General features: G+C 35.0%; 1 pseudogene; it reads right to left on the reverse strand.

Annotated features, from left to right (window-relative positions):
- Positions 1-254: 254 nt before the first annotated feature.
- Positions 255-2,549, reverse strand: LOC146921515 (auxin response factor 17-like; annotated as a pseudogene).
- Positions 2,550-9,086: the final 6,537 nt, after the last annotated feature.

Consider the following 9,086-nt stretch of genomic DNA (forward strand, 5'->3'; position numbering starts at 1 on the left):
GGTAGAGATTATAGACATTGATAAAACAGATTCAGTAACAAGAGGAGAGTTTACTGTCACCACTTTTTCTGATATTCTCTCTTATATTGAGCTAATCTTGCGTTATATATGTGCGTATATGAATGAGAGTGCCAATGTTGGCATCCTTGGGTTTTTAGTACACAACACATGACAGGAAAAGTACCATTTGAAAATAACTTGATTGTAGTAAAAGACAGATAAAACGATCCATTTTCTAAATAGGGAATTCGTCAGTAACAATTAATAATTCTATACATCATATTTATAGTAAAAACTCAATTCAAATAGCATACATGTAAAACTAGTCATTGACATAATTACTTTCACAGAATCTATTAAGCTATTTTTGTGCAAGTTTGATGCCTTCAATTTCATTGGAGCCTTTACAATCATCATTTCCCATGATATCTACTTCTTGAAAATCGCTTCCAACAGGTTTTATGATCTTACCAAATAGCATAAATGAACCAGGACTAACTTTCTTGGTGTTGCTGTTGTCAGTACCGGCAAACTTTGTCCCAAGAGAGTTAGAAATATCATGGCTATGAGGTGACAAGTCCAAAGATATAGGACCAGGATTGTTTGGCTCACTTGACACATTACTCGACACTGCCATAGAATTATTCCCAATGAAACCATTGCTTTTATCATTCATAAAGTTGGAAGAAGTTGATGTGGAAAAAAGTCTGTGCCTAGCGCCCTGCATGCCATCAAGAAAAGCGTCATTGTTCAACAGTGTTTGATCGGAGGATGTCATCACGAAATGTTTAAACTCTATATTTGGGACCATCTTCAAAAAAGCCTCTATATTTGGGACGAAGGAGTCTCCCTTTTTATCACTGAATGCAGCAGAATCCTGATCAGATTTTCTAAGCTTTTTTGTCGGGTGGAATTGTGGATACAGTGCAAATATGTCGGAAATAGTTTCAACCTCCCAAGGACTGACTCGCTCTGGAACCTGTTAGACTTTAGGTTCATCCCAATTAACCTATGATATTGAGATGAAAAATGATGAGTGTCCAGTATCAATCATTTAAAATATCTGATAAGGTATAGTATGCATCTACAAGTCAAAGGTTTCTTATGAATCAAGATCCTACTTAATATTTTTACAACAGGAATTGCTTAAAAGTTTCTTAACCGTTTCTTAGGAAATATCACTAATGGAGCAACTTGATAAGCACATATAAAAATCATTGTCATATAAACAACTTATTCTTTTTTGACAAGAATATAAACAACATATTCAAAACATTAAAATCAATCTGCCTATAGTACGAATGTAAACATACACTGAGACAACTTATTGGACCTATTTCACCTTCTTAAAGAATTGCATCATAAGTATAATGTTTCTAAAGTCATTGAAGCTAATTTAATTGCACAATAATGATGATTAAGAATAATAACAGCCCTAAAAAAGAAAGTTAATTAAACAGTAACTTAAATTGTTTTCACAGTAAGAAAATAAAATGTAACTTGATATCTGTATGCAAGAATCTTGTATCAACTTCTAACTAATAACATTTATGAAACAAAAAAATACTACATATAACATTATACCTCAAGCATCCGCCATGGACGATTAGGAGCAGATAGAGCAGATACTGTTCCCTCAAATTTTGAGCATCTCTTTGAAGAATCGTAATTCTTCAAAGAAAGTTCAATTCTCCCTCCAAGATTCCACTTAATATTCATTGCATCCTCCACAACTTTGGCATCAACGACAAAATTACACCAACCTTTAGCCGTCGGATAATACACAACTTCAAAAGCCATGTTTTTATCCGCCAATTCCACTGTCTCCATAAACAATTTTTCCGTTATCTTAGCAGCAGCACCAAACTTTGTCTGTCGGCGAACTCCGACTGAGATATTTCCATCTGAGTCTTTCATGAAAACTAAGGAATCGCCGCCAACTAGTTTCTTCTTGTCAACGAACTCACTCCAATCAGTGGTAAGAAGATGTCGCAAGGGAGTCCCACGGTAAACGTGGCGAAACTTCCAAACTTTACCGTGAATGTCACTGATGGAGATTTCTTGAGACGGCTTTTCAGTATTGAGGTCAAGCGGTGGGAAGATTAATTTCGCGCATTCCACTGGCACGGAGAATGCACCGCCATTGTTAGCATCTGATGGGGTGAGAGTCTTGGTATAGGAAACAACCTTTTTGTCTTCATCTTGGTCTTCACGAACCTTAGGAGATTGAGGTTCGTGAACACCATTGTTAGTGACAGGAGTGAGGAGTAGTTTGACGAAGACTTCATCGGTGTGAAGGTCAGCGAGTAAATCAACCGCGGAGACTGTGCAGAGAATGAATGGACGGGAACTGTCAAGAAGAGAGAGTGTATTAGGGTTTGGGGATGGACATATGTGTTCTAAGTGCCCTAATGGGAAGTAGTAAACATGAGAATATAGTTTTGGAATTTTAACGGAACTACCTGCACAGCACTGCCAGATTTCTGGCTCAACACGGCTGGGTTGCTGAGAAGACATGGCGGAGAGATTAACAAGGAGGAGAGAAATAGGGTTTGTTATGGAAAGAGTAAGAGAGAAACTCGAATAAGGAATGTATATGATTAGGGTTTTCAGACTTTGATATAAATAGGCAATAGATTTGTAAGACACCGACTTTGAGAGTGACTTGTATATCCAACTAATCATTGCGGGTTTATTTATTTTTTTGAGAGAATCATTGCGGGTTTATCTCTCTATTATTTTGTTGTTCCTGTTTCCTTGCGGGTTTGTAGCTATTTTTTTACAAGATCTTATGCTTTTCTTTTTGAGGAATTTATTTTGACAAGATCCTTTTTTTCTTTTATTGAAAAATACACTATAATTATGATATAATAACGTGTCTTTACAAATTTGGGCCCTAATGAATATGAGCTCTTCCTCTATCCAAGTCTTATTTCCCTCGATACAAAAATTGTTTTTCTCCTTTTTGTTTTTGTTCATTCTCATCTCAAACTTCCTAAAATAACTTCGACGTGACTTAACTCACGCTGATATTCAATGTAAGTTAACTTAGGTTGACCACCAACGTGAGTTAACTTGTGTTGGTTTTAGGTAAGCTAACAAACTAGCCGGACGTTATACCCCACACCCCTACATTTATACCTTTACCCCAACATTTAACACAAACTACCAAAATTACCCTTTATATAAAACAAAACAAAATTACCCCTTCACTTTTATTACTTCTTCCTCTCTTTCCGGTCTGTTCGTAGCACTTTGTGTTGAACTTTTAGCTCGCTTGTACCTTCCACCCTTGTCACAATCCAAGATTATTTTATTACTTCTTCCTCTCTTTCCGGTCTCCTTATCTGATCTAGTAATGGTAACAGTCACTTTATTTCTAATACCTATCTCCCTAGCCCAACTTACAACAGCTTCTCTTGTATCAAACCTTTGTGTAGTTGTGAATGCAGTAGTGGTGTCTACACATGGTTGATATTTATCACATAATTGAGGTATGTCTGTAACTATTACAAAATGATATACAAAAATAGAACTTTAGAAAAAGTGAACAACTATAATATAATTTTTTTAATAAGAAACTATTGCTAAAATGAAGATTTTAAAAAAATAATACAAACAAGTAATATAAGAATCAAGACAATTATTTGGTATTGTAGTATATTATGAAGATTTTGAAAAAATAATACAAACAAGTAATACAAGAATCAGGACAATTATTTGGTATTGTACTCCCTCCGTTTCAAAATACATGTCCATTTTTTGCAATGTGCACTATTCATTTGACTTACTTTGACCATATTTTTTAACTAATCTATAAATACAAATATTAGCATGTAAGATGTTGTTTGATTTGTCTCGACAAATATTTTCAAAATATTAATTTTTTATAATTTTTTACTTTAGATAATTAAAGATATTACCAGTCAAAATTGTGCATTGGCATGTGTGAAGTGGTTGACTTGGACATATATTTTGAAATGGAGGGAGTAGTAATTAGCATAAACGTTTATGTGGAATCAAGAATAAGAAACTATTAAATTTAATGCACCGGAAAACAATCAATAAACATTTCCGGTTGTTTGTTTACATTTTATAGAAAATTGTTTGGTATTAACTAGTATAAACCGGAAAGCTAAGGATACTAGTCTTCCGGATTGTTTCGGAAACGTATATGTAAGTCTTCCGGATTTTTTCGGAAACGTATATTTAAGTATTCCGAATTATTTTCGGAAACGTACATATGAATATTCCGAAATATTTTTGGAAACGTTTTATAACGAGAAAAAAGGAAGGAAATAAGTACTTGGAAAAATATCATGTGCTGAATTAGGAGATGTTGAAAATGAGGGTGAAAAATTTATGTGTAAAAGATTATATAGTAAAGGGGTAAAATTGGAATTTTAAAAAATTGTTGGGGTGAAGGTATAAGTGTAGGGGTGTGGGGTATAACGTCCAAACCAGCAATTCTTGATGGATATGATGTTTTTTTAAGCCCACGTGCATTTTTAACAATATCCATCATCGGCTATTACTGCATTCATTTGTTCACAATATCTTATGTTCATTTTTTAATTCCTAATCATTCGCTACATTTTTAAAAACATTCATTTGTTCAATGGTAAGCATGTCTTAAAAAGATCAATTCATTCATTTCCAAACTAAATCTTAACTAAAAAAACACAAGCACGCAAAATCAATTCCAAAATAATAGAATACGAAAAAGTTATATAGTTTTTAATTTCATCTCCTTTAGGAAATAAACGAAGAGTTACATTACATCACATTCTCCCTAAAGATATGGTATCATCATGATGTTGAATTTAAATTAAATTGATGAAAGTTTGCCGAAAATGTTGGCATTGAAGTGTCTTATACTTAGTGTTAAAAACGAACCATCCATCGAGAGCATGTTGTGCTCACCAAATATCGAGAACATGCTCGTCACGTCGTCATCATCCGCGAGCATCATCTGGCTGAACTGCAATCTCCCGGTTAAGTCGATTGATGGACATCAATACCCAACGCAGTCCACCCTCCTTGTGTCTCTGTGGTTGAATCGTCAGTTGATTTGATCCATTTGATGCATCAGATCTACTAACGTGACATCGACCCAAACCCTATACAAATTTGGCTTTCCACAATTGAAGCAGATTGCAGCTAACTTCGTGTTCAGATCTACTAGATAATTATCCATTTTTTCAAATCGACACCTTTAGAAATTAAAAACAGTCAATGAAAAACTCATTCAAATATTTCCTCAAACACTTAGAGTGCAAAGTATACATAAACCCTAAAATTTAAAACTACAACATAAACATGCAAACATCTAAACATTTAATCAACTTAAATCTAGTCTAACAAGGATTCATAATACATTTACATGTAAACATTGAATCATTTCTTACCAAAATGATCAAAATTTAAATAAACCCTAAAACTCAAACTTTTCTAATTTAAGAGGTAAAATATAACATATAAACATAAAATGTCAATGGAAATGGATTATGAAAACTTACTTGTAATTGGAGTGGTGACCGGTTTGAATTTGAAGAAATTTGGGGTTGGATGACTTGAGTGAGTTTTTAGAGATTAAGTTGTGAAATGAAGAAATGAGCTATTGCCTCAGCTATATAATAAAGCAACTTGAGTTAACACACGCTAGCTACCAACGTGATTTAACTTACATTGGCTACCGAGTGTGAGTTAACTCACGCTGACCTCGCGTGAGTTAACTCACGCTAACCCCCGCATGAGTTAACTCACGTTGATTTCAGGTCTATTAACAGAACATGCAAAATTGTTGTTCTAATTATGCCCTCATTCATTCATTCAATCATTTCCATCTATTCATGCAACCATTTTCAAAATTAATCATTTTCATTCATTCATTCATTCAACCAATTTCAAAATCAATTCAAACTTAAATTACGCTAAATCAAAATCAAAGGGAAAATTATTCGATTGTGATGGAATATAGAAGGCCAAATACCATGTTTGATCCTTTTAGTTTGACAGAATTCCCAAGTTAGTCCTTTAAGTTTCAAAAGTTTTAAATATATCATTTTAGTTTAACAGAATTTTCAAGTTAGTCCTTTCAGTTTCAAGTAGGTCTTTTTAGTTTATAAACTATTTCACCGTTACCCCTGCTGTCAGTTAATAATTAATTGATGCTGATGTAGTCGTTAAGTTGTTGACTTGGATTAAAACGTTGTCTTTTAAAAGCTTCAGGGTGTCAAAACGTTATGTTTAATGGTCACAAATATCATTTTAGCGCTATGAATGTCGTCTAATAGTGTTAGAAAGACATTTATTGTTGTAAATAACTGCCTTTCTAGCACTATAAATGATTATTTGTGACTATTAAACGTAGCATTTTGACATCCTGAAGCTTTTAAAAGGTAGCATTTTGATCCAAGTCAACAACTTAATGGCTACATCAGCATCAGTTAAACGGATACTGATAGGAAGGGTAACGGTGAAATAATTTATCAACTAAAAGGATCTATTTGAAACTTTTGAAACTTAAAGGACTAACTTGGGAATTCTGTCAAACTAAAAGGATCTATTTGAAACTTTCGAAATTTAAAGGACTAACTTGACAATTATGTCAAACTAAAAGGACCAAAAATGGTATTTGACCAATATAGAAATGCACAAGTGCCACATAAATGTCATTTATTACATCAAGATCCGCTAAAATGTCATAAAAAAGTATAAATAGACAATAAAAAATACACTTAAAAACCACCAACCACCACCCCTCCTCGTCTGGACTCTGGCTCTCCCTCCTTCCATCCTTCCTAATCTTCCTCTGAACAACCTGCGGCTCGTTCATTGTGCGCATCTCCTTCTGGATACTCATCAACATATCGTGATAATATGGGTGTGGATCATGATAACGCAATGCCTCCTCGGTAATTTCGGAGATGTTCCGTATAACCTGGAGGTCTAAGAGGTGGATCCTCAACAAGCACCGCTTGATGGGTCATCATGGTAGAACCAAGCAACGCACCTAGATCTAGACTTCCACTGATCCCTTGCCACCCGTCCCTGATCAACCAACGGAATGACATGGAGCATAAAATCTCTGAAGGCCTGAATTATCTCCTCTGACTCAAGAGATGCCAAGGTCGTAGGAGGACTGGAAATGCCCTGCACATGCATGTAATGCTTGATTGCCCGCTCCAGCCAGTGACGACATTTGGTCGTAGAGCTGGTGATGATCCGACCAGAGTACCAACAAATGTCCTAAAATGGCATAACGTCCCAGCGACTTTTGTACGCTATCCATATGACATCTTCCATCACCAGTCGAACTAGGAGGCTCAGTAGTGACTCGGTGAAGCATGGTCCCTTGTCGGAACAAATCGGTTGGCACATGGGGAATGACGATAATAATTTTCATTAGCATTCCATAAATATAGCTTGGTGAAGTGCTCTGTAACCCATGCCACAAATACTAACAAACAATCATATCAACACATGTATATACAAACAAATATTTCATCATCACATGTAAATACAAACACAATCATATGAACACATTTATAATATGCTATAGAAAAAATTAAATTATTACCTTAAGAAGAGACATGTATCCGACAATGGAGACCTTTGTATGGTTTGTAGCCTCTGAAAGTTGGGTGTAGAGATAAGCTAGTGTCATCCCACCCCAGAACCACTCATGCACCCTGTACAAATTATGCATTCCCTTCAACCATATCACACTAATGTCTTAGTTGCCCATGTTGGCGAAAATGGTGACACCAACCAAGAACAACAAAAAGGGCTAAATATAATACTCCCTAGTCAGACGGTGCTCCTCCTCCTCATCAATCGGGTCTTGCAACTGATAGCACCTACTAAGGTGTCCATCGTACAACTTCTTCAGATTAGGAATACTAATATTCCCACCCTCACCATGCGCCTGTCTCCGTATTAGCTTCCTCCTCCGAAAAACCCAAATTAGTCTTCAGTAGATTAACACCCAACTCATAACTGTAGTCGTCGTACTGCATGTTATTCTCTTCTATGGGGATGTGTAGGAGACACGCCACATCATCTATGTGACGGTGATTTCCCCAACAGGAAGATGGAAGTTGTTGGTCTCCTCGTGCCACCTTTCTCACAATGCGGTGATGAGGGCAGGGTTGATGCTAGAAAACCCAGTCTGAATGAGCGGGGCAAGATCGGATCCATTAACTCGATCTCAAAACTGTTTTGCTTCCACTTCCAGAACTGTCAACTTGTCAGCCCTAATCTTTTTCCCATGTGAGGAAGGGGTCAACTTTTGCTTCCTACGAAATCGAAATGCAAAAAAGAAACCAAACAACAAACCGTTGCAAAAATAAACATTTATTTTTAACTAAAACGATTTTAAAATTGTCAGCACAATTTAAACTTCCATTTATTCTACCTTCACTTTAAATATCTACATTCAATATAAGAATTCGCGATCATCAATATTAAATGTCAGATACGTCCGCGTGAGCTTAGCTCAGTTGATAAGGATAATGCATAATATATGGAAGGTCCGGAGTTCAAACCTTGGTCACCACAAAAAAAAAAATGTCAGATACATACTAGAGAACCTTCTAGAGCATAGTAGTTTTTTTACAAAGACCAACACTAAGAACAAAACTTTGTGCTATAATCTATAACGTTATGTAAAAGCTATACACTTCTGGGTTGAATTTTTCCTTTCATGTTTAGCTTTCATTCAAACCATTTTATCATTTTTATAATATTATTTAAATTATCAATTAATAATTAATTACTTAAATCTCATTAAAATAAGAACTATCAGCAAAAATAGGAGAAACAATCCACAACAATAATATTGGACACGACAAGTTAAACCTCATATAAAAGTTAAACCACCTTGATTTCTAAATACAATTCATTATATAAAATGTGACACTTTATTTGGTTACATTCACACGAGCATTATTATGAGGCACCCTTAGAGTAATAGCTTTGTCAAATCTCCAACATTTATTAAATTAGACCCTCAAATCCAAAAAAACATAATATATCAACTCCAATTTTCAGAGTGCTTAATACAATTCATTATATAAAATGTG

The sequence above is a fragment of the Medicago sativa genome, chromosome 5 (genome assembly GCF_051527215.1).
Source record: "Medicago sativa cultivar Bolivia chromosome 5, Bolivia_mono, whole genome shotgun sequence".
In the NCBI taxonomy this organism is placed as follows: Eukaryota; Viridiplantae; Streptophyta; class Magnoliopsida; order Fabales; family Fabaceae; genus Medicago; species Medicago sativa.